Source organism: Hemitrygon akajei, unplaced genomic scaffold (assembly GCF_048418815.1).
Source record: "Hemitrygon akajei unplaced genomic scaffold, sHemAka1.3 Scf000035, whole genome shotgun sequence".
Classification (NCBI taxonomy): Eukaryota; Metazoa; Chordata; class Chondrichthyes; order Myliobatiformes; family Dasyatidae; genus Hemitrygon; species Hemitrygon akajei.
The window spans coordinates 9,406,043-9,433,370 of NW_027331921.1; the positions used below are offsets into that span (position 1 = coordinate 9,406,043).

General features: G+C 45.3%; 1 long non-coding RNA gene across 2 annotated transcripts; it reads left to right on the forward strand.

Annotated features, from left to right (window-relative positions):
* The first annotated feature begins 17,537 nt into the window (after positions 1-17,537).
* LOC140720028 (uncharacterized) lies at positions 17,538-26,787 on the forward strand. Of its 2 annotated transcripts, none has more exons than XR_012097083.1 (4): positions 17,538-17,637; positions 19,681-19,884; positions 24,354-24,456; positions 26,377-26,787. It is a non-coding gene; the product is annotated as an uncharacterized lncRNA (long non-coding RNA). The 2 variants fall into 2 exon arrangements; XR_012097084.1 differs by having other exon boundaries at positions 17,567-17,637; positions 19,684-19,884.
* Positions 26,788-27,328: the final 541 nt, after the last annotated feature.

Below are 27,328 nucleotides of genomic sequence, written 5' to 3' on the forward strand. Positions count from 1 at the left end.
GTGTTCCCTATCACCCACCACTTTGCACATCTTGCAACCCTCTCTCATTGTTTTGCTACAAATTTTCATATTATTTGTTCCAGTCATGATGACGGATCTTGGCCCGAAACCTCCGCTGCTGGCTACTTGGCAAAGATCCTGCCTGGGCATGCTGAGCTGCGCCAGCATTTCATGCAAATAAACCAGTTCTATTCAGTGAATTGAGATTCTATGTTGGAAAAGTTCCAATTGTAATGTCATCGAAACATAGAAAACCTTCAGCACTATACTGGCACCTCGTCCCACAAAGCTGTGCCAAGCATGTACCTACCTTAGAACTACAGAGGTTTTTCCCATACCCTCTAAATTTCTGAGATCCATGTAGCCATCCAGTACTTTATTAAAATCACCTATCTTTTCCAGCTCCAACATTATCACCTGCAGGTCATTCCACACACTCAACAGTATCTGATTAAAATACTTTCTACTGACATGTCCTCTGTATACGCTAATGCTGCGATCATATTTGTCCTACCAAAATGAACCACCTCAGACTTAACTGGCTTGAACTCAATCTGCCATTTCTCAGCCCAGTTCTGCAAATATCAACGGCCCGTTGTAACCCCTGACAGTCCTCCACACTGTCCAACAACACAGACCACCTTTGTGTCATTAGCAAATTTCCTAACCCATCGCTCCACTTCCTAATCCACGCCATTAACAAAATCCATTAAAAAAAAACAGCGGTCCCAGAACAGATCCCTCAGGCACACCACACGGCACAGGCCTCATCCTTTCAGAATATGACCCTTTTAGAGCCACTCGTTGCCTTCTCTGATCAAGCCAGTAAGCTAGTTCTGGATACACAATGCACTACCCCCTTGGTTCCGAAGCCTCCTTACTCTCTCAATAAGCCTTGCATGGACATACTAAATGCCTTGCTGGAAACCATACGCACTGCATCGACCGCTGTACCTACGTCAATATGTTTAGTCACACTCTTAAATTTTCAAATCAGGCTCGAAAGGGACAACCTGCCTTTGCCAAAGCCATCCTGACTTTTCCTAATAATTTTATACCTCCCCTAATGTTCATAAAATCTACATTTCTGCATCTTCTCCATCAACTTACCAACCACTGAGGTAAGACACACTGGCCTATCACATCCTGGGCTCTCCCTACTACCTTTCTTGAATAAGGGAACATCAGAAAAATTTACACTGGTGAATCTGACATCGGTTGTGGGAATGTGATTGTAAGATATTCTAAGTGACAGGACATAAAGCATTTGCATAGTCATGTAATGATTATTGATGGTCAAATGTAAGGAATTTGGCAATGAACTTACCCGGAAAGTAAATGAAGGCAAGGTTGTTCTCGTAGTGTACATGGACTTCAGTAATCTCTTTCACAAACTCCCCTTGTAGGCTCCTCGAGAAGATTCAGACACTCAGTGTTCAGAATGAGATAGCTAATTAGATTAGAACGAATTCTAATTTGATTAGAATTTCATAAGCAAAAGTTTAGGTGATAAATCCCCACAGCCTGACAAGTTGTTTTCTCGGAGCCTGCACGATGTAAGTTCAGAAATTACCAGGGCCCTAGCAGAGATAATTAGATCATCCTTAGGGACCGTAAAGATGCCACAGTTTCGGAGAGTAAATAATGTTGCCCCACTGTTTAAAAATGCCTCTAAACATAAACCAGGGAATTGTACAGCAGTCAGACAGACATCAGTTGTGGGAAAGTTATTTGAGGAAATTCTAAGTGACCGGACGTAATGTATCTGCATAGACATGTAATGATGAAGGGCTGCTCACTGATTATGGATGGAGTTTTTCCACTGAATTTACCAGGAAAGTGAATGAAGGCGAAGTTGTGGATGTTGCCTACATGGACCTCAGTTAGGCTTTTCACAAAGTCCCCTGGGAGGCTGCTCAGAAAGATTCAGTCATTCAGTATTCAGGATGAGATAGTTAATTAGATTAGACATTGGTTTCTGAGAGAATTCAGATTGCATTAGTAGATGATTGCCCAGGGACAGGATGCCCGTGTCTACTGGAGTGCCACAGGAATAAGTGCTGGGTCTATTGACCATTTATCAACGGAACTAGGTTATGAAATTCACTACACAACTTGTAATTAATCGAAGCTCGCATATTGCCTCTGCAGAAACAACAACGAAACTCTGTTGAAACCGGGCCAACAGCTTAGAACTTGAATACTATTATCCCCACGTACCAATACTCTGTGAGACAACTTGTCTAGTTTACAACACTGAAATACGGGATATACATCTGTCAGTAAAACATAGAAAACCTACAGAACAATACAGGCCTTCGGACCACAACGCTCCGCCGAACATGTACTCCCTTTAAAAATTACCAAGTGATACACATAGCCCTCTATTTTTCTGTGCTCCATGTACCTATCGAGGAGTAGCTTGAAAAAACCCTATCATATCTGCCTCCAGAACCATTGCAGACAACCTATTCCATGCACACACACTCTCTGTGAGTAAAAAGAAAACACACCCCTGACCTCTCCTCAATACATAATCCCCAGCACCATAAAACCGTGCCCTTCAAGTCTTCGATTATTTTTTTTCGTCCAGATTATGGCTTGGAGTTTCATCAACAGCAATCGTTCTCAACCGCAATTAGGTGGGCTGAAAAGCCTCATTCTGCTCATTATGACTCTAATGATATGGATCAGATGAGGAATGAGGCTCTGTAAACGGACTTTTGTGAGTCAGATGCTGAAGAGCAGGGCTACCAGAGTTGCAATCTCGGGAATGATCGCTGTGCCCCGAAGTAATGAGTGCAGAATTTGGAAGATTATTCAGTTTCAACGTGGCTGAGCAGTTAGTGTGGGATGAAGGAATAAGGCTATTTGGATCAATGGGTAGGTGCAATCAATACGAAAGGGACAGTTTGAACCTTCTCTGGAAGTGGACTAATATCCTGGAGGGATAGATTGTTAATGTCGCATAGTGATGTTTAAACGATTGTTGCAGTTTGATAGGAACCAGAGAGCCGGAGCAGTTAGTGGAGAAGTTGTGAAACAGATGCTGATGACCTCAAGCAACGTCAGGAATCAAACGGTTAAGCATGGTGTAAATAGTGACCTGACCTTCAGAATGGTCGTCGGAAAGCTGAGATACCTGATCAACTTTGTTAGTGACAAATTTTGTCCTCTGGAATATAAGAAAGCTAATGCATTTGGAGAGTCAAAATAAATGGTGGAAGACCCTAAATATTTTCTTCTTCTGTATTTACTCAACGGATAGGTCAGTTTTCGGAGTTTCTGTTGTTTTTGATGTGACAGACCGTGAGGGACTAAAGGGGGATGTGTGGCGTTGCTAATCAGGGATATTGTGATGGCAGTGCTCCATCAGGACAGACTGAAGAGCTCTTCTAGTGTGTTGATATGGGTGCAAGTGAGAAATAAGAAACGTTTTAATGGGGCCAAGTTACTGACCACTCAATATTCCAAGAGATTTGGAGGAGTAAATTTGCCAAGAGGTCAAAGTTTTTACAAACATAACGTCTTTATAGTAGGATTTTAAACTTTCAATATATTCACTCGGAGTTCCCTCCCGAAACAGGACTAGATGAGACATTGTTTGCAAATGTGTTGAAAAAGGTTTAGCACATCACAATTTTGAAATCCCGATTAGAGTGCCGATCTGCTATCAGGGAATGAGACTGCAAAATGACAGAATTTTGTGTAGGGGAACACTTGACACCCACTGGCCACAGTGCCATTCCTTTGATTGTTCTCATGCAAAATGATCGCTGAGAAACCTGCCGATGCCTGAAATCCACGCTTAAGGCCAAAGGAGGCAATTACTCCAACGACAGAAATCAAAGATCAAATACAAACATGACAACAGAGATACCTCGAACTTCCGGTAATAATTCCCACTTTAAAATTAGCATTTCCCCCTCTCATCAATTCTGTGACTCTGACCATCACATAACCCTGGGGTCCACCCACTTCCCCTTGTTCCATGCTCTTCAGCCCTGTCTATCAGATAGCCCCTTCTGCTGCACTTCAACACTTACATCTAGCATCTTCCATCTTTTTAATACACATATCCTCATCTGCTTGTGTTCCCTATCACCCACCGCTTTGCTCATCTTGCACCCCTCTCTCATTGTCTTGCTCTAAATTTTCGTATTATCTGTTCCAGTCATGAAGACGGATCTTGGCCCGAAACCTCCGCTGCTGGTACTTGGCAAAGATCCTGCCTGGGCATGCTGAGCTGCACCAGCATTTTATGCAAATAAACCAGTTCGAGTCCGTGGGTGGAGATTCTAAGTTGGAAAGGTTCCAATTTTAATGTTATGGAAACATAGAAAACCAGCACTATACTGGCACCTCGTCCCACAAAGCTGTGCCAAGCATGTACCTACCTTAGAACTACAGAGGCTTTTCCCATACCCTCTAAATTTCTGAGATCCATGTAGCCATCCAGTACTTTATTAAAATCACCTATCTTTTCCGGCTCCAACATTATCACCTGCAGGTCATTCCACACACTCAACAGTATCTGATTAAAATACTTTCTACTGACATGTCCTCTGTATACGCTAATGCTGCGATCATATTTGTCCTACCAAAATGAACCACCTCAGACTTATCTGGCTTGAACACACTCTGCCATTTCTCAGCCCAGTTCTGCATACAATCAACGGCCCGTTGAAACCCCTGACAGTCCTCCACACTGTCCAACAACACAGACCACCTTTGTGTCATTAGCAAATGTCCTAACCCATCGCTCCACTTCCTCATCCACGCCATTAACAAAATCCGTTAAAAAAAACAGCGGTCCCAGAACTGATCCCTGAGGCACACCACACGGCACAGGTCTCCTCCATTCAGAATATGACCCTTTTAGAGCCACTGGTTGCCTTCTCTGATCAAGCCAGTAAGCTAGTTCTGGATGCACCAAGCACTACCCCCTTGGTTCCGAAGCCTCGTTACTCTCTCAATAAGCCTTGCATGGACATACTAAATGCCTTGCTGAAAACCATACGCACTGCATCGACCGCTGTACCTACGTCAATATGTTTAGTCACACTCTTAAATTTTCAAATCAGGCTCGAAAGGGACAACCTGCCTTTGCCAAAGCCATCCTGACTTTTCCTAATAATTTTATACCTCGCCTAATGTTCATAAAATCTACATTTCTGCATCTTCTCCATCAACTTACCAACCACTGAGGTAAGACACACTGGCCTATCACATCCTGGGCTCTCCCTACTACCTTTCCTGAATAAGGGAACATCAGAAAAATTTACACTGGTGAATCTGACATCGGTTGTGGGAATGTGATTGTAAGATATTCTAAGTGACAGGACGTAAAGCATTTGCATAGTCATGTAATGATTATTGATGGTCAAATGTAAGGAATTTGGCAATGAACTTACCCGGAAAGTGAATGAAGGCAAGGTTGTGCTCGTAGTGTACATGGACTTCAGTAATCTCTTTCACAAACTCCCCTTGTAGGCTCCTAGAGAAGATTCAGACACTCAGTGTTCAGAATGAGATAGCTAATTAGATTAGAACGAATTCTAATTTGATTAGAATTTCATAAGCAAAAGTTTAGGTGATAAATCCCCACAGCCTGACAAGTTGTTTTCTCGGAGCCTGCACGATGTAAGTTCAGAAATTACCAGGGCCCTAGCAGAGATAATTAGATCATCCTTAGGGACCGTAAAGATGCCACAGTTTCGGAGAGTACCTAATGTTGCCGCACTGTTTAAAAATGCCTCTAAACATAAACCAGGGAATTGTACAGCAGTCAGACAGACATCAGTTGTGGGAAAGTTATTTGAGGAAATTCTAAGTGACCGGACGTAATGTATCTGCATAGACATGTAATGATGAAGGGCTGCTCACTGATTATGGATGGAGTTTTTCACTGAATTTACCAGGAAAGTGAATGAAGGCGAAGTTGTGGATGTTGCCTACATGGACCTCAGTAAGGCTTTTCACAAAGTCCCCTGCGAGGCTGCTCCAGGAAGATTCAGTCACTAAGTATTCAGGATGAGATAGTTAATTAGATTAGACATCGGTTTCTGAGAGTTTCCAGAGTGCATTAGTAGATGATTGCCCATGGACTGGAAGCCCGTGTATACTGGCGTGCCACAGGAATAAGTGCTGGGTCTATTGACCATTTATCAACGGAACTAGGTTATGAAATTCACTACACAACTTGTAATTAATCGAAGCTCGGATATTGCCTCTGCAGAAACAACAACGTAAGTCTGTTGAAACCGGGCCAACAGCTTAGAACTTGAATACTATTATCCCCACGTACCAATACTCTGTGAGACAACTTGTCTAGTTTACAACACTGAAATACGGGATATACATCTGTCAGTAAAACATAGAAAACCTACAGAACAATACAGGCCTTCGGACCACAACGCTCCGCCGAACATGTACTCCCTTTAAAAATTACCAAGTGATACACATAGCCCTCTATTTTTCTGTGCTCCATGTACCTATCTAGGAGTAGCTTGAAAAAACCCTATCATATCTGCCTCCAGAACCATTGCAGACAACCTATTCCATGCACACACACTCTCTGTGAGTAAAAAGAAAACACACCCCTGACCTCTCCTGAATACATATTCCCCAGCACCATAAAACCGTGCCCTTCAAGTCTTCGATTATTTTTTTTTTCGTCCAGATTATGGCTTGGAGGTTAATCAACAGCAATCGTTCTCAACCGCAATTAGGTGGGCTGAAAAGCCTCATTCTGTTCATTATGACTCTAATGATATGGATCAGATGAGGAATGAGGCTCTGTAAACGGACTTCAGTGAGTCAGATGCTGAAGAGCAGGACTACCAGAGTTGCAATCTCGGGAATGATCGCTGTGCCCCGAAGTAATGAGTGCAGAATTTGGAAGATTATTCAGTTTCAACGTGGCTGAGCAGTTAGTGTGGGATGAAGGAATAAGGCTATTTGGATCAATGGGTAGGTGCAATCAATACGAAAGGGACAGTTTGAACCTTCTCTGGAAGTGGACTAATATCCTGGAGGGATAGATTGCTAATGTCGCATAGTGATGTTTAAACGATTGTTGCAGTTTGATAGGAACCAGAGTGGCGGAGCAGTTAGTGGAGAAGTTGTGAAACAGATGCTGATGACCTCAAGCAATGTCAGGAATCAAACGGTTAAGTGTAAATGGTGTAAATAGTGTCCTGACCTTCAGAATGGTCGTCGGAAAGCTGAGATGCCTGATCAACTTTGTTAGTGACAAATTTTGTCCTCTGGAATATAAGAAAGCTAATGCATTTGGAGAGTCAAAATAAATGGTGGAAGACCCTAAATATTTTCTTCTTCTGTATTTACTCAATAGATAGTTCAGTTTTCGGAGTTTCTGTTGTTTTTGATGTGACAAACCGTGAGGGACTAAAGGGGGATGTGTGGCGTTGCTAATCAGAGATATTGTGATGGCAGTGCTCCATCAGGACAGACTGAAGAGCTCCTCTAGTGTGTTGATATGGGTGCAAGTGAGAAATAAGAAACGTTTTAATGGGGCCACGTTACTGACCACACAATATTCCAAGAGATTGAGATTTGGAGGAGTAAATTTGCCAAGAGTTCAAAGTTTTTACAAACATAACGTCTTTATAGTAGGATTTTAAACTTTCAATATATTCACTCGGAGTTCCCTCCCGAATCAGGACTAGATGAGACATTGGACATTGTTGCAAATGTGTTGAAAACGGTTTAGCACATCACAATTTTGAAATCCCGATTAGAGTGCCGATCTGCTATCAGGGAATGAGACTGCAAAATGACAGAATTTTGTGTAGGGGAACACTTGACACCCACTGGCCACAGTGCCATTCCTTTGATTGTTCTCATGCAAAATGATTGATGAGAAACCTGCCGATGCGTGAAATCCACGCTTAAGGCCAAAGGAGGCAATTACTCCAACTACAGAAAAAAAAGATCAAATACAAACATGACAACAGAGATACCTCGAACTTCCGGTAATAATTCCCACTTTAAAATTAGCATTTCCCCCTCTCATCAATTCTGTGACGCTGACCATCACATAACCCTGGGGTCCACCCACTTCCCCATGTTCCATGCTCTTCAGCCCTGTCTATCAGATAGCCCCATCTGCTGCACTTCAACACTTACATCTAGCATCTTCCATCTTTTTAATACACCTATCCCCATCTCCTTGTGTTCCCTATCACCCACCGCTTTTCTCATCTTGCACCACTCTCTCATTGTCTTGCTCTAAATTTTCATATTATCTGTTCCAGTCATGATGACGGATCTTGGCCCGAAACCTCCGCTGCTGGCTACTTGGCAAAGATCCTGCCCGGGCATGCTGAGCTGCGCCAGCATTTCATGCAAATAAACCAGTTCGAGTCCGTGGGTGGAGATTCTACGTTGGAAAGGTTCCAATTTTAATGTTATGGAAACATAGAAAACCTTCAGCACTATACTGGCACCTCGTCCCACAAAGCTGTGCCAAGCATGTACCTACCTTAGAACTACAGAGGCTTTTCCCATACCCTCTAAATTTCTGAGATCCATGTAGCCATCCAGTACTTTATTAAAATCACCTATCTTTTCCGGCTCCAACATTATCACCTGCAGGTCATTCCACACACTCAACAGTATCTGATTAAAATACTTTCTACTGACATGTCCTCTGTATACGCTAATGCTGCGATCATATTTGTCCTACCAAAATGAACCACCTCAGACTTATCTGGCTTGAACACAATCTGCCATTTCTCAGCCCAGTTCTGCATACTATCAACGGCCCGTTGTAACCCCTGACTGTCCTCCACACTGTCCAACAACACAGACCACCTTTGTGTCATTAGCAAATTTCCTAACCCATCGCTCCACTTCCTCATCCACGCCATTAACAAAATCCATTTAAAAAAAAACAGCGGTCCCAGAACTGATCCCTGAGGCACACCATACGGCACAGGCCTCCTCCATTCAGAATATGACCCTTCTAGAGCCACTCTTTGCTTTCTCTGATCAAGCCAGTAAGCTAGTTCTGGATACACAAAGCACTACCCCCTTGGTTCCGAAGCCTCCTTACTCTCTCAATAACCCTTGCATGGACATACGAAATGCCTTGCTGAAAACCATATGCACTACATCGACCGCTGTACCTACGTCAATATGTTTAGTCACACTCTTAAATTTTCAAATTAGGCTCGAAAGGGACAACCTGTCTTTGCCAAAGCCATCCTGACTTTTCCTAATAATTTAATGCCTACCCTAATGATCATAAACTCTGCATTTCTGCATCTTCTCCATCAACTTACCAACCACTGAGGTAAGACACACTCGCCTATCACATCCTGCTCTCTCCCTACTACCTTTCCTGAATAAGGGAACATCAGAAAAATTTACACAGGTGAATCTGACATCGGTTGTGGGAATGTGGTTGTAAGATATTCTAAGTGACAGGACATAAAGCATTTGCATAGTCATGTAATGATTATTGATGGTCAAATGTAAGGAATTTGACAATGAACTTACCCGGAAAGTGAATGAAGGCAAGGTTGTGCTCGTAGTGTACATGGACTTCAGTAATCTCTTTCACAAACTCCCCTTGTAGGCTCCTCGAGAAGATTCAGACACTCAGTGTTCAGGATGAGATAGCTAATTAGATTAGAACTAATTCTAATTTGATTAGAATTTCATAAGCAAAAGTTTAGGCGATAAATCCCCACAGCCTGACAAGTTGTTTTCTCGGAGCCTGCACGATGTAAGTTCAGAAATTACCAGGGCCCTAGCAGAGATAATTAGATCATCCTTAGGGACCGTAAAGATGCCAGAGTTTCGGAGAGTACCTAATGTTGCCCCACTGTTTAAAAAAGCCTCTAAACATAAACCAGGGAATTGTACAGCAGTCAGACAGACATCAGTTGTGGGAAAGTTATTTGAAGAAATTCTAAGTGACCGGACATAACGTATTTGCATAGACATGTAATGATGAAGGGCTGGTCACTGATTATGGATGGAGTTTTTCTCTGAACTTACCAGGAAAGTGAATGAAGGCGAAGTTGTGGATGTTGCCTACATGGATCTCAGTAAGGCTTTTCACAAAGTCCCCTGGGAGGCTGCACGTGTAGATTCAGTCACTCAGTATTCAGAATGGAGTAGTTAATTAGATTAGTCATCGGTTTCTGAGAGAATTAAGAATGCGTTAGTAATTGATTGCCCTCGGCTGGAAGCCCGAGTCTACTGGAGTGCCACAGGAATAAGTGCTGGGTCTATTGACCATTTATCAACCGAACTAGGTTATGAAATTCACTGCACAACTTGTAATTAATTGAAGCTCGCATATTGCCTCTGCAGAAACAACAACGTCACTCTGTTGAAACCGGGCCAACAGTTTAGAAATTGAATACTACTATCCCCACGTACCAATTCTCTGTGATACAACTTGTCTAGTTTACAACACCGAAATATGGGATATCCATCTGTCAGAAAAAAACATAGAAAACCTACAGGACAATACAGGCCTTCGGACCACAACGCTCTGCCGAACATGTACTTCCTTTAACGATTACCAAGTGATACCCTTAGCCCTCTATTTTTCTAAGCTCCATGTACCTATCTAGGAGTCCCTTAATGGCTCTAACGATGTCGATCAGATGAGGGATGAGGTTCTGTAAACAGACCTCCGTGAGTCAAATGCTGAAGAGCAGGACCTCCAGGGTTGTGATCTCGGGAATGATCGGTGTGCCGCGTAGTAGTGAGTGCAGAATTAGGAAGATTATTCAGTTTCTACGTGGCTGAGCAGTTAGTATGGAATGAGGGAATAAGGCTCTTTGGATCATTGGGTCGGTGGAATTTTTACAGAGAGACAGTTTGAACCTTCCCAGGAAGGGGACCAATATCCTGGAGGGATAGTTTGTTAATGCTGCATGGTGTGGTTTAGAACTACATAGGCGTTTCCCATCGCCCTCTAAATTTCTTAGATCCATGCAGGATCTTCGGGGCTTCCATGCAGAACAAATAATTTTTCTCTGATTGTCTTGCTCGAACTTTTGATCTTTTTTTTCCCGGTCATGCTGATTGTTCTTGCACGAAACGTCAGCTGCTTACTACGTTGCATAAATCCTGTACGGTCCTGTTGTGCGGCCCCAGCATTGTTTGCAAAAGTATAATCGGTCTCGCCAGTGGGTTGAGATTCTAATTTGGAGAAAGGCCAATTTTAATGTGACAGAAACATAGTAAACCTGCAGCACAATACAGGCCCTTCGGCCCACTAATCTGTGTCAAACATGTCCCTAACTTAGAACTGGCAAAACAAAAAGCCCAGATAACCAAAAGTCGAGAGAGAAGCAGTAAGTTAAACCCAAGATGGAGCCACAGAAAACAAGTCACTACTGAGCTCAGGTGCAGTGATACCGAATTCCCACTAAACACTGTCAATTTAACCCATGCAATCCCAAACATACGGACGCCAGGTAATGATGCTTAAAAGTATAATTACCTTCAGAATTACATGACTCTCATTATACTGGTCCATGGGAAAAACACAAGCCTGGTCTGTTCAGCCCTGTCTGGGCCACCTTGGGAAGATCTCTAATGACTAAAGACACGAAACAGTCAATGATCCGGGGATGCATTACTGATGATGTGTCCCACTGCACACCCGGTTCATCGAACCAACTGGTGTCGGACCACGTTAGTGAAAGGCATGGGCCAGATTAATCTGGCTTCACCATACGAGCGTATCCGCCATAGCACCTCATACCTCACCACCTGAAACTCCGCAGCCTTACCTCTCCCAGCCACGCTGTGAAGTTTGGCCAGGTGGATTCAGAATTGGCTTGCCTGCAGAATGCAGAGGGTCGTGATGGAGGGAGTACATTCAGATTGGAGGGTTGTGACTAGTGGTGTCCCACAAGTATCTGTTCTGGGACCTCTATTTTTTGTTATTTTTATTAACGACCTGGATGTGGGGGTAGAAGTGTGAGTTGGCAAGTTTGCAGAGGCCCTAAAGGTTGGTGGTGTTGTAGATAGTATAGAGGATTGTCGAAGATTGCAGAGAGACATTGATAGGATGAAGAAGTGGTCTGAGAAGTGGCAGATGGAGTTCAATCCGGAGAAGAGTGAGGTGGTACACTTTGGAAGGACAAACTCCAAGGCAGAGTACAAAGTAAATTGTAACATACTTGGTAGTCTGGTGGAGCAGAGAGATCTGGGGGTACATGTCCACAGATACCTGAAAGTTGCCTTACAGGTAGATAGGGTAGTTAAGAAAGCTTATGGGGTGTTAGCTTTCATAAGTCAAGGGATAGAGTTCTAGAGACGAGATGTAATGATGCAGCTCTTTAAATCTCTAGTTAGGCCACACTTGGAGTACTGTGTCCAGTTCTGGTCGCCTCACTATGGAAAGGATGTGGAAGCATTGGAAATGGTACAGAGGAAATTTACCAGGATGCAGCCTGGTTTAGAGAGTATTGATTATGATCAGAGATTAAGGGAGCTAGAGCTTTACTCTTTGAAGAAAAGGATGATGAGAGGAGACATGATAGAGGTGTAAAAGATATTAAGAGGAATAGACAGAGTGGACAGCCAGCGCCTCTTCCCCAGGGCACCACTGCTCAGGACAAGAGGATATGCCTTTAAGGTAAGAGGAGGGAAGTTCAAGGGGGATATTAGAGGAAGGTTTTTCACTCAGAGAGTGTTTGGTGCGTGCAATGCACTGCCTGAGTCAGTGGTGGATGCAGATACACTAGTGAAATTTAAGAGACTACTAGACAGGTATATGGAGGAAATTAAGGTGTGGGGTTATATGGGAGGGAGGGTTTGAGCGTCGGCACAACATTGTGGGTCGAAGGGCCTGTAAAGTGCTGTACTATTCTATGCTACATGTTTTATGTACGCATGTCAGGATAAGGTATTTGTGAATGGCGGAGATAAACAACAATGATAATAATTTGTGTACGCTCCTGAATTACATAATGGGGTTAAAAAATAATTAAAAAAAAAGAAAAACGGAAAGAAAACACCCAACCTACAAAGCAGGAAAAAAAAGCCGATATCGATCGACGTAAGCCCCGCAGAATGCATAAAAAGACAATTTTTCACTCCACCTGCCTGAATAGAAGGTAAAAATGAAAAGAGTAATCTCTGTCTCCCTCTTCGGGATATACATCTCATTACAGTCGACATACAGTTCATTACAATTGAATTGAAAAGAAGAGTTATTAGAAACGATCTTCAGTATTAAAAATAACCTACATAATATTAGATAAGGAAAAAATAAGCACGTGCAAAATATTCCTGAAACATTTTCACAGAAGGAAAACAATCGCCATCATTAAATTATCAAATCTATCTTTAAAACGTAAATAAAACCGCATAATTACTTAAAAGTTCTTATCAAAAGCATACGAAGCAAAAAAAGCATATAGTTGTACCAATAGATGAACCAGCTGGGGAGGATGCAGCATTAGCTCGCCTATTAGGAAATGAATTAGGGCAGGTGACGGAAATGTGTGTAGGGAAACTCTTTGGTTCCAGTGGTCATAATGCCATTAGTTTCAACTTGATCATGGATAAAGATGGATCTGCTCCTCGGGTTGAAGTTCTAAATTGGGAAAAAAGGCCAAATTTGAAGAAATGAGAAAGGATCTAAAACGCTTAGATTGGGACAGGTTGTTCTCTGGCTAGGATGTGATTGGTATGTGCGAGGCCGCAAGTGAAGTCATTTAGTAAGATCCAGTCGCTAGGTATACGTGGTGAGGTAGTAATTTGGATTGGACATTGGCTCAATGGGAGAAGCCAAAGAGTGGTAGTGAGGGATTGGTTCTCTGAGTGCAGGCCTGTGAATCGTGGTGTCCCACAGCGATTAGTGCTGTGTCCATTGTTATTTGTCATCTATATCAATGATCTGGATGATAATGTGGCAAATTGGATCAGCCAATTTGCTGATTTTACAAAGATTGGAGGTGTAGTGGACAGTGAGGAAGGTTTTCTAAGCTTGCAGATAGATCTGGACCAGTTGGAGGCATGGGCTGAAAAAAGGCAGATGGAGTTTACTGCGGACAAGTGTGAGGTATTGCACTTCGGAAAGTCAAACCAAGGTCGAACATACACGGTAAATGGTAGGACACTGAGGATTGTAGTAGAACTGATGAATCTGGGAGAACAGATGCATAATTCCCTAAAAGTGGCTTCACAAGTAGATAGGGTTGTAAAAAGAGATTTTGGTACACTGACTTTTATAAATCAAAGTATTGAGTATAAGAGTTGTAATGCAATCCTGCACGATGGAAGTTCAGAAATTGCCAGGGCACTAGCAGAGATAATTAGATCATCCTTAGGGACAGTAAAGCTACCAGAGATTCGGAGAGTGCCTAATGTTGCCCCATTGTTTAAAACTGCTTCTAAACATAAACCAGGGAATTGCACAGCAGTCAGACTGACAACAGTTGTGGGAAAGTTATTGGAAGAAATTCTAAGTGACCGGACATAACGTATTTGCATAGACATGTAATGATGAAGGGCTGGTCACTGATTATGTATGGTGTTTTTCTCTGAACTTACCAGGAAAGTGAATGAAGGCGAAGTTGTGGACATTGCCTGCATGGATCTCAGTAAGGCTTTTTACAAAGTCCCCTGGGAGGCTGCACATGGAGATTCAGTCACTCAGTATTCAGGATGAGGCCGTTAATTAGATTAGTCATCGGTTTCTGAGAGAATTAAGAATGCGTTAGTAATTGATTGCCCTCGGCTGGAAGCCCGTGTCTACTGGAGTGCCAAAGGAATAAGTGCTGGGTCTATTGACCATTTATCAACGGAACTAGGTTATGAAATTCACTACACAACTTGTAATTAATCGAAGCTCGCATATTGCCTCTGCAGAAACAACAACGTAAGTCTGTTGAAACCGGGCCAACAGCTTAGAAATTGAATACTACTATCCCCACGTACCAATACTCTGTGATACAACTTGTCTAGTTTACAACACCGAAATAGGGGATATTCATCTGTCAGAAAAAAACATAGAAAACCTACAGGACAATACAGGCCTTCGGACCACAAAGCTCTGCCGAACATGTACTTCCTTTAACGATTACCAAGTGATACCCTTAGCCCTCTATTTTTCTAAGCTCCATGTACCTATCTAGGAGTCCCTTAATGACTCTAACGATGTGGAACAGATGATGGATGAGGTTCTGTAAACAGACCTCCGTGAGTCAAGTGCTGAAGAGCAGGACCTCCAGGGTTGTGATCTCGGGAATGATCGTTGTGCCGCGTAGTAATGAGTGCAGAATTAGGAAGATTATTCAGTTTCTACGTGGCTGAGCAGTTAGTATGGAATGAGGGAATAAGGCTCTCTGGATCATTGGGTCGGTGGAATTTTTACAGAGAGACAGTTTGAACCTTCCGAGGAAGGGGACCAATATCCTGGAGGGATAGTTTGTTAATGCTGCATGGTGTGGTTTAGAACTACATAGGCGTTTCCCATCGCCCACTAAATTTCTTAGAACCATGCAGGATCTTCGGGGCTTCCATGCAGAATAAATAATTTTTCCCTGATTGTCTTGCTCGAACTTTTGATCTTTTTTTTCCAGTCATGCTGATTGTTCTTGCACGAAACTTCAGCTGCTTACTACGTTACATAATTCCTGACCGGTCCTGTTGTGCGGCCCCAGCATTGTTTGCAAAAATATAACCGGTCCAGTCAGTGGGTTGAGATTCTAATTTGGAGAAAGTCCAATTTTAATGTGACAGAAACATAGTAAACCTGCAGCACAATACAGACCCTTCGGCCCACTAATCTGTGTCAAACATTTACCTAACTTAGAACTGGCAAACAAAAGCCCATATAACCAAAATTCGAGAGAGAAGCACTAAGTTAAACCCAAGATGGAGCCACAGAAAACAAGTCACTACTGAGCGCAGGTGCAGTGATACTGAATGCCCACTGAACACTGTCGATTTAACCCATGCAATCCCAAACATACGGACACCAGGTAATGATGTTTAAAAATATAATTACCCTCAGAATTACATGCCTCTGATTATCCTGGTCCATGGGAAAAACCCAAGCCGGGTCTGTTCAGCCCTGTCTGGGCCACCTCGGGAAGAAAACTAATGATTAAAGACACGAAACAGTCAATGATAGGGGTATGCATTACTGATGATGTGTCCCACTGCACACCCGGTTCATTGAACCAACTGGTATCGGACCACGTTAGTGAAAGGCATGGGCCAGATTAACCTGGCTTCACCATACGAGCGTATCCGCCATAGCACCTCATACCTCACCACCTAAAACTCCGCAGCCTTACCTCGCCCAGCCACGCATACGCATCTACCAGCCCAACAGCCCTGTGAAGTTTGGCCAGGTGGATTCAGAATTGGCTTGCCTGCAGAATGCAGAGGGTCGTGATGGAGGGAGTACATTCAGATTGAAGGGTTGTGACTAGCGGTGTCCCACAAGGATCTGTTCTGGGACCTCTACTTCTTGGGAGTTTTATTAACGACCTGGATGTGGGGGTAGAAGTGTGGGTTGGCAAGTTTGCAGAGGACATAAAGGTTGGTGATGTTGTAGAAGTGTAGAGGATTGTCGAAGATTGCAGCGAGACATTGATAGGCTGAAGAAGTGTGCTGGGAAGTGTCAGATGGAGTTCAACCCGGAAAAGTGTGAGGTGGTACACTTTGGAAGGACAAACTCCAAGGCAGAGTACAAGGTAAATGGCAACATACTTGGTAGTGTGGAGGAGCAGAGTGTCCTGGGGGAACATGTCCACAGATCCCTGAAAGTTTCCTCACCGGTAGATAGGGTAGTTAAGAAAGCTTATGGGGTGTTAGCTTTCATAAGTCAAGGAATAGAGTTCAAGAGACGAGATGTAATGATGCAGCTCTTTAAAACTCTAGTTAGGCCACACTTGGAGTACTGTGTCCAGTTCTGGTCGCCTCAGTACAGGAAGGATGTGGAAACATTGGAAAGGGTACAGAGGAGATTTACCAGGATGCTGCCTGGTATAGAGAGTATGGATTCTGATCAGAGATTAAGGGAGCTAGGGCTTTACTCTCTGGAGAGAAGGAGGATGGGAGGAGACATGATAGAGGTATAAAAGATATTAACAGGAAAGGATAGAGTGGATAGCCAGCGCCTCTTCCCCAGGGCACAACTGCTCAGTACAAGAGGACCTGGCTTTATGGTAAGAGGAGGGAAGTTCATGGGGGATATTAGAGGAAGGTTTTTCACTCAGAGAGTGGTTGGTGCGTGGAATGCACTGCCTGAGTCAGTGGTGGAGGCAGATAAACTAGTGAAGTTTAACAGACCACTAGACAGGCATATGGAGGAAATTAAAGTGGGGGTTATATGGGAGGCAGGGTTTGAGGGTCGGCACAGCATTGTGGGCCGTAGGGCCTGTAATGTGCTGTACTATTCTAAGTTCTATGTTCTATGTAAGTTGATGTCACTTTGCCTCACTTTTATAGACTGTGTCATTGTACTGAATAAGTAAAGATGCAAATTGTTTTTTATTGTCTCCCGCATGACATTTAAGACGAATCTCGGCAATACAGAGGAGGGCACATCTGGACCACAGGATACAAGAGATGAGCACAAGCCGATTCGCAGGTGAAGTGTTGCCTCACTTGGAAGGACTGGTAGGTGCAGAGTGCTGGCCGTTCACAGAGCTGAGTGACAGGAGGGAGATCAGTCCGTTAGGCCGGAACATGAGGAGTGGGGGCAGGTGGTGGAGGAGAGGGGTGAGGGAAGTTTAGGAGAAATGACATGGAAGGGGAAGAAAAGGGAGTAGAGCGGCGAGAGAAAAGGAAGGGGTGAAAAGTCGTTCAAATGAGAGAGGAGTGGTGAGCAAGGATTATTTCGAAGGCTTAGAACAAGGCGCTGAGAGAGAGTTAGAGGGGCAGGGAGGGGTACGGCGAGGGAGAGGGACAGCACAAGGGTAAAGATGGTTACAGTTACACTTTCTCCTCCTCCCCTCCCTTAACTCATCAAACATTTCTGCCCTATCTCTGAGCTCACCCCCCTCCTTTCTTCACACCTTGTTCCCCTACAAAAGATAACGAGGCTCTATGCTGACCGGCCGTAGGCCTCGTCTGCATTACTCCAGCAATTCCGACACCACTCCTGCATTTGCTGGCCCATTGACAACACCTTTCCCGTACGACATCCTGAACTTGACCGACCCTGCGGTCTGAGAGGGCGGAAAAACTCGGGACGGGGTCTGGAGACGGGATAAGTTTGCCAGCTTCTCCTCAGAGCAAACTTCCTCCACGCGCATGAAAACCGTTTGCATACAACATGCCGTGAGATGCCCACAACCTCGCTATCCCGTCACTCAGAGCTCTCTCTCCCATTCCCTTATTCGGATCCATCTTATCCCCAGCGGGCGGCAATTTCGCAATTTCCCACAACTTCACCACACCATTCCCGTTCCACCACGATTGAGTGAATCACCCGAGATGGATCAAATCCACAGCCTGGGTTTCGCTGAATTAAACAAAGAACCCCTTTGGTTGTGATGGAACGGCAAGGAGGGAAATTGTTTGACCTAAGCGGAAGTTCAGACAGAAACTACCCGCGTCCGCGAGAGACGGTTAACGCAGCGTTTGATATTCCAGTCTGTGTTTCCTCCATTTGCCCCCGATCAGCTCTCCTCCCGCTGCCGGACATACCACGGGCCGCCGAGGGTGCGCGCACCAGAAATGCGGCCATGTACGCTTATTCCAGCTCAATCGGACCAGTGTATCAGTAATGGACACTGTATAAATAAATAGCCTCGGAGGTAGCAGCTCAGACTGAAATCTCTGTACATGGTGAGCACACCGCTCACCCGGGACCGCACTGAACTCCGTCCGGTTTCAACATCGCAGAAAGTGTTGTCTCCGATTCGTCAGAACCAGGGAGCGTTCACAGCGGGGTTCGGACCGGGAGGGAATTCAATGGCAGTACGGAGCTCTGAAATGTTCAAGTTAACGAATTAATTACTGACCAAACGGATTAGGAGAAGCGACGTCATTACCTTCAATCAAAACATTGTCCTGTTGGTTTCTACTGAGCCAGCACTGTAGAACGTTTCACATCGACAGTGATATCCGAAATGTCCCACGGGGCAGGGTTCCGTCTCTGATCTCCCTCTCTCTCTCTCTCTCTCTCTCTCTCTCTCTCTCTCTCTCTCTCTCTCTCTCTCTCTCTCTCTCTCTCTCTCTCTCTCTCTCTCTCTCTCACTCTCTCTGATCTCTCTCTGTTTCTCTCTCTCACTCTCTCTGTCTCTCTCTCTCTCTCTCTCTCTGATCTCTCTGTCTCTCTCTCTCTGTCTCTCTCTCTGTCACACACACACAGAAACACACACACACACACAACACACACACACACAAACCACACACACAAAAACTAACTACTCAAAACAACAGAGAAACCGTGAGATTTTACTGTTTGGATTGTCTCAGTTAAGAATGTGGCAGATCGGCTAATTCCATTATTTTTATATTCTTAGAAAGAAAGATATTTCTTTCTTTGTGACAAGTCGGCATTCAGATTGCTGACACTGGGGAACTTTCTCTCCTCTGACACCGCGTTTTATTGATATCCCCCTGGAACAGTAAGATTTGACGACAACATTCAGCCTGCTTTGCTGACAGTTGAAGGGAGGGGAGGAATGTTGAACCGTTTGGATTTGTTTTCAGCAGAAACGCCGCTCCCTGATCCGAGGAATGTCTGCGTGTCGGAATCCGTCCTGCGGACGGGCAGCAGCTTGCACACAGAAAGTCGCGCTGTGAGTCTCACAGAACAGCAGCACCGGCTCCTCGCCCGATTCTCTGCTATGAAGTTGGAAGAAAACGAATTGAAAATATATCCACACGGAGACTGAATATTCTTAGTGAATTAAGGTGAGAATAATTCAGCTTCTGATATTTGTTTCCGATCTTTATTTCAAATCGATCCATTATCTGTGTTTTGCATCAGAGTTCAATAACTCATTCGCTCCATTCACCTATTAAGGTATTGGGCAAAGAAGTGGCTCATGAAATATAGTGGGAGGAAGTGAGTGGGCATGCACTTTGGTAAAATGAATAAAGGAGTAGACTATTTCTAAATGGTGTATAAATTCAAAACTCGGAGGTACAAAGGGGCTTCCGAGTCTTTGCGCCGGTTTTCTTAGAGATTCACTCGAAGATTGAGTTTATGATAAATGGGCAAATGCAATGTCCGCAGTAATTTCCAAACTACTAAAAATAAAAGCAAGGATCCACAAAACATTTACATTCAGATATGAACGAAGTTGCTTTAATATTGTAATTAATTATTTCTGTTGCGGGAGCGAGCATTTGTACCGAGGGTCTAATTTATAACAAACTCCAATCGTCAGCAGTTGCTTTGAAATATTTTTGCACTTTTCCTTTTAAATAAGTAAGACCATTGCATCTGAACAACAACATTCCTTATTATTAAAAAAAAAAACATTATCTCGCGTATGGAACTCGCAGCTTTCCCAGTTATAAATTGGCATTTACCTATTAAATGCTCCTGCTGAAAATGTGGGAGCGGGTGTGAGGGTAAGCGGAAGATTGAGTGTTTGGTTAGGCTGAGGTTTCTGGTGAGGGAAGGGGAGTGAATATGGGGGATGGGAAATGGGTATGAGAGTGACTGTGAGGGAGACGGTGAGTATTTGTGAGCGTGAATTTGAGGGTGAGGATTAGAGTTAATATAGAGTGAGGGAGAGAGAAAGGACGAGTGTAAGAGAAAGGTGAGCGGGAGGGTATGGAAGAGTGATGGTGAGGACGCGCGTGAGAGGCAAGGGTGGGTGAGGGGGAAGGTGAGTGTGAGAGAAGTTAATGGGGCGGTTGTCAGCGAATTTTTACAGTGAGAGGAAAGAGGGAAGTGAGATCGACTGTGTGGGGCTAACGTGTGGCTGAGGGGTAAGGCGAGTCTGAGGGTAGGGGACGAGTTGTGGAAGTGAAGGTGAGCGGCAGCTTGAGAGTGTGGTGTCGTGATGCAGAAGGGGTAATTATTTGGAGCGTCAATTATGAGGGAGAAGGATGCAGAGGGCATGTAGTATAGGAGGAAGTGTGAGAGTGAGTGAGAGGGAGAGGTAGAGAGCGGGTTGGACGAGGATTGGGGTAGGATGAAGGGAAGTGTTTGAGATGGAGTGTGAAGTAGAGAGAGCTGGGCGGTGAGTATAGAGAGAGGGCGATGGAGAGCAGATAGCGTGAGGGATGGGGAGCGTGTGAGAGAGACAAACACAGACGTAGGGGAGAGAGAACATAACAGAGAGGTTGAAGGGCAGTGGGAGCAAGCGGAAGAGGTGAGAGGGCGTGAGAAGGAGTGTGAGACTGCAGGTAGAGGGTGTGGGAGAGTGAGAGAGGGGAAATAGGACGAGACAGGGGAGCGGAAGAATTGGGGAGCGGGGGAGAGGTCAGGAGAGTTGGGGTAAGAAGGGAGCGAGAGATGGGGAGGGATTGAGGAGAGCGATCGGGAAGGAATGGTGGAAGGAAATGGGGAGAGAGCGAAGGGGTGAGTGAGAGGGAGTGAGGGAGAAGAGAGGTGAAAGACGGGGAAAGCAAGGAGGGAATAGGAATGTTGGTGTGTGAAGGATACGAGTTGAGAGAGGGGGAGAAGGGATGCAGAATATTGAGGAGGGTTCTGTGAGAGAGGGATGAGGAAGGAGGTGTGTGCTCCAGCAGGCGTGTTTGAATGGGTGTGAGCGAGGACCAGCTATGAAAGGTGAGAGTTTTGCGAATCGATAGAGAGGGATGAAAGAGATGGATAAAGAGCAGTGATGGGTGACACGATTGCTCGGAGAAGGTGGGGGGGGGGGGCTCTGACAGATTTGGGCGACAAGGCCGTAGAGGAGAGGGCGGGGCGTGAGGCAGGAGAGAAGGAGTGGGAGAAGGACGAAGTAGTAAGCACAAAGGAGCGATAAGTGAGAAAGGGGTGACGGAGGGAGGAAACTGGGCGTTAGAAGGGGTTAAGTGAGAAGAGGAGCTGTGAAGGAGAGTGGCGTTGAGGAGAGACGGGTGGCTGAGAGAGGTAACAAAGAGGGAGGGATGGATGAATGTGATGAGGAGGGTGAGGTGATAGAATAGGGCGGACACATGGAGGTCTGGTTTGAATTGATAGATCAACACTACTTTTTCAATTCACAAGGATGTTAATCCTGGCTGTTCACGCCACCGAACAAATCCACGCTGAGATTATGTTTCCCTGTCTCGGTATCGCACACCGGGCGCTTTATCACGCACAGTTCCGGTTCTCTATATCCTACATCCATAGTCTATCTTACACGATGACCCATATGCCACGGCACACATGTTCTCGTCTCCGTATCCTGCACCGAGTGTTTTACTCTGCACCGTTGCCGGTCTCCGTGCCGAACTGTTAGCCTGCCGAGTCCCGTTGACTTGGTCTCCCCGCTGCTTTCATCAAAGCCAGATGAGCCCAGTGCAAGGGCCAATGCACGGAATGGTGATGTTGTTTCCACCAGCGATGCAGGTGGGCCAGAACTGGCAGCCCAGTACTCCGAGCTTCTCTTGGTTTAGACGCGATTAAAGGGGGATGGATGACCTTACTGTGAGGGAAATGGTCAAAGCAGTGTTCGGTCAGGTCCCGTGTAGTGAGGATTGCAGAGTGGAACTGAGAAAAAAAACAGTTGTATGAAAACACTAATGGGCGATATTTCAGAGCCCAGCCGTCCTAGATGTTTAGAGAAAAAAAATTGTGCAGATATCGCAGAACTTTACAAGAAAGATGAGGATTTTATGGAACAAACAAGTGGAAATCCGCAGATGCTGGAAATTCAAACAACACACACAAAATGCTGGTGGAACACAGCAGGCCAGGCAGCATCTATAGTGAGAAGCGCTGTCGACGTTTCGGGCCGAGACCCTTCGTAAGGACTAACCGAAAGGAAAGATAGTAAAATATTTGAAAGTAGTGCGGGGAGGGGGAAATGCGAAATGATAGGAGAATACCGGAGGGGGTTGGATGAAGCTAAGAGCTGGAAAGGCGATTGGCGAAAGTGATACAGAGCTGAAGAAGAGAAAGGATCATGGGACGGGGGGCCTCAGGAGAAAGAAAGGAGAGGGGGCGAGCACAAGAGGGAGATTGAGATTAAGGCAAACAACTAACTATGTCAGGGATTGGGTAAAAAGGGGAGGAGGGGCATTAACGGAAGTTAGAGAAGTCAATGTTCATGCCATCAGGTTGGAGGCTACCCAGCCGGTATATAAGGTATAGTTCCTTCAACTTGAGTTTGGATTCATTTTGACAGTAGAGGAGGCCATGGATAGACATATCAGAGTGGGAATGGGACGTGGAATTAAGATGTGTGGCCACTGGGAGATCCTGATTTCTCTGGCGGACCGAGCGTAGGTGTTCAGCGAAACGGTCTCCCTGTCTGCGTCGGGTCTCACCAATATATAAAAGGCCACACCGGGAGCACCGGACGCAGTATACCACAACAGTCGACTCACAGGTGAAGTGTCGCCTCACCTGGAAGGACTGTCTGGGGCCCTGAATGTTGGTGAGGGAGGAAGTGAGTATTAGGGAACACCTGGTCAGCCCTGGCGGATTAATCCACCCTAATGTGCTTTAGGTTGAAAATAGCTCTTCCTCTGTAATCGGAATAGTGTCCATGAAAGCTTATGGGGTGTTAACTTTCATAAGTCGAGGGATAGAGTTTAAGAGTCGCGGGGTAATAATGCAGCTCCTTAAAACTCTGGTTAGGCCACACTTGGAGTACTGTGTCCAGTTCTGGTCGCCTCACTATAGCGAGGATGTGGAAGCATTAGAAAGGGTACAGAGGAGATTTACCGGGATGCTGCCTGGTTTAGAGAGTATGGATTATGATCAGAGATTCAGGGAGATAGGGCTTTACTCTTTGGAGAGAAGGAGGATGAGAGGAGAGATGATAGAGGTATACAAGATATTAACAGGAAAAGATAGAGTGGATAGCCAGCGCCTCTTCCCCAGGGCACCACTGCTCAGTACAAGAGGACCTGGCTTTAAGGTAAGAGGAGGGAAGTTCATGGGGGATATTAGAGGAAGGTGTTTCACTCAGAGAGTGGTTGGTGCGTAGAATGCACTGCCTGAGTCAGTGGTTGAGGTAGATAAACTAGTGAAGTTTAAGAGACTACTAGACAGGCATATGGAGGAAATTAAAGTGGGGGTTATATGGGAGGCAGGGTTTGAGGGTCGGCACAGCATTGTGGGCCGTAGGGCCTGTAATGTGCTGTACTATTCTAAGTTCTATGTTCTATGTAAGTTGATGTCACTTTGCCTCACTTTTATAGACTGTGTCATTGTACTGAATAAGTAAAGATGCAAATTGTTTTTTATTGTCTCCCGCATGACATTTAAGACGAATCTCGGCAATACAGAGGAGGGCACATCTGGACGACAGGATACAAGAGATGAGCACAAGCCGGTTCGCAGGTGAAGTGTTGCCTCTCTTGGAAGGACTGGTAGGTGCAGAGTGCTGGCCGTTCACAGAGCTGAGTGACAGGAGGGAGAGTAGTCCGTTAGGCCGGAACATGAGGAGTGGGGGCAGGTGGGGGAGCAGAGGGGTGAGGGAAGTTTAGGAGAAATGACATGGAAGGGGAAGAAAAGGGAGTAGAGCGGCGAGAGAAAAGGAAGGGGTGAAAAGTCGTTCAAATGAGAGAGGAGTGGTGAGCAAGGATTATTTCGAAGGCTTAGAACAAGGCGCTGAGAGAGAGTTAGAGGGGCAGGGAGGGGTACGGCGAGGGAGAGGGACAGCACAAGGGTAAAGATGGTTACAGTTACCCTTTCTCCTCCTCCCCTCCCTTAACTCATCAAACATTTCTGCCCTATCTCTGAGCTCACCCCCCTCCTTTCTTCACACCTTGTTCCCCTACAAAAGATAACGAGGCTCTATGCTGACCAGCCGTAGGCCTCGTCTGCATTACTCCAGCAATTTCGACACCACTCCTGCATTTGCTGGCCCATTGACAACACCGTTCCCGTACGACATCCTGAACTTGACCGACCCTGCGGTCTGAGAGGGCGGAAAAACTCGGGACGGGGTTTGGAGACGGGATAAGTTTGCCAGCTTCTCCTCAGAGCAAACTTCCTCCACGCGCATGAAAACCGTTTGCATACAACATGCCGTGAGATGCCCACAACCTCGCTATCCCGTCACTCAGAGCCCTCTCTCCCATTCCCTTATTCGGATCCAACTTATCCTCAGCGGGCGGCAATTTCGCAATTTCCCACAACTTCACCACACCATTCCCGTTCCACCACGATTGAGTGAATCACCCGAGATGGATCAAATCCACAGCCTGGGATTCGCTGAATTAAACAAAGAACCCCTTTGGTTGTGATGGAACGGCAAGGAGGGAAATTGTTTGACCTACGCGGAAGTTCAGACAGAAACTACCCGCGTCCGCGAGAGACGGTTAACGCAGCCTTTGATATTCCTGTCTGTGTTTCCTCCATTTGCCCCCAGTCCCCTCTCCTCCCGCTGTCGGACATACCCCGGACCGCCGAGGGTGCGCGCACCAGAAATGCGGCCATGTACGCTTATTTCAGCTCAATCGGACCAGTGTATCTGTAATGGACACTGTATAAATAAATAGCCTCGGAGGTAGCAGCTCAGACTGAAATCTCTGTACATGGTGAGCACACCGCTCACCCGGGACCGCACTGAACTCCGTCCGGTTTCAACATCGCAGAAAGTGTTGTCTCCGATTCGTCAGAACCAGGGAGCGTTCACAGCGGGGTTCGGACCGGGAGGGAATTAAATGGCAGGACGGAGCTCTGAAATGTTCAAGTTAACGAATTAATGACTGATCAAACGGATTAGGAGAAGCGACGTCATTACCTTCAATCAAAACATTGTCCTGTTGGTTTCTACTGAGCCAGCACTGTAGAACGTTTCACACCGACAGTGATATCCGAAATGTCCCACGGGGCAGGGTTCCGTCTCTGATCTCTCTCTCTCTCTCTCTCTCTCTAACTCTCTCTCACTCTCTCACTCTCTCTCTCTCTCTCTCTCTCTCTCTCTCTCTCTCTCTCTCTCTCTCTCTCTCTCTCTCTCTCGTCACACACACACACACACACACACACAAACTAACTACTCAAAACAACAGAGAAACCGTGAGATTTTACTGTTTGGATTGTCTCAGTTAAGAATGTGGCAGATCGGCTAATTCCATTATTTTTATATTCTTAGAAAGAAAGATATTTCTTTCTTTGTGACAAGTCGGCATTCAGATTGCTGACACTGCGGAACTTTCTCTCCTCTGTCACCGCGTTTTATTGATATCCCCCTGGAACAGTAAGATTTGACGACAACATTCAGCCTGCTTTGCTGACAGTTGAAGGGAGGGGAGGAATGTTGAACCGTTTGTATTTGTTTTCAGCAGAAACGCCGCTCCCTGATCCGAGGAATGTCTGCGTGTCGGAATCCGTCCTGCGGACGGGCAGCAGCTTGCACACAGAAAGTCGCGCTGTGAGTCTCACAGAACAGCAGCACCGGCTCCTCGCCCGATTCTCTGCTATGAAGCTGGAAGAAAACGGCTTGAAAATATACCCACACGGAGACTGAATATTCTTAGTGAACTCAGCTGAGAATCATTCAGCCTCTGATATATGTTTCCGATCTTTATTTCAAATCGATGCATGATTTGTGTTTTGCATCGGTGATCAATAACTCATTCGCTCCATTTTAACCCCTTCCGGCGGCGATATTATTTGTGATGCTACACTTTCTTGTCAGCATTACTGAGATTTTCCACAGCTTATGCCACGATTAAAAACAGATCTGAAAACAAGGGTTCCGATTTCAAAGCAAGCGTGTGAAAAATCTGTTCGGACAACACGTTTCCCGTTTCCAAAACCTGTCATTTCAGATGAATGCATGTTATCTTTCCCTTTGAGACTGTGTTTATTGTGGGGGTTTCCAACTGATCCGCTCGACATCCTGTAGGAGCAAAGATTTTGATTCTGTTCAAGGCCACGGCACACAGTATACAGCGGGGGTGGGGGCAGTGGTGGGAAAAGGGGTTGGTGGAGGGGGGTGACGGGTTACAGAAAGAGACAGGCGGCAGGCGGCATCACGGAGCGAAAGCCATGATTTTATTGTACGGGGCAGAAGGCTGGATGGGCTGAGTGGCCGATTTCTGCGTGGCATATTGACAGTAAAGATCTGACTCCAGAATTACTGGAAACGTATTTAAAAATTACGGACCATCACACATATAAAGTACCTGTCGCTGTACCAAAAACAAACATTGCAGTAATTAAATCATCCAGATCGCTAACAGAAATGATAAACATCAATGGACCTAGCGCTGAACCCCGCGGAACCCCACT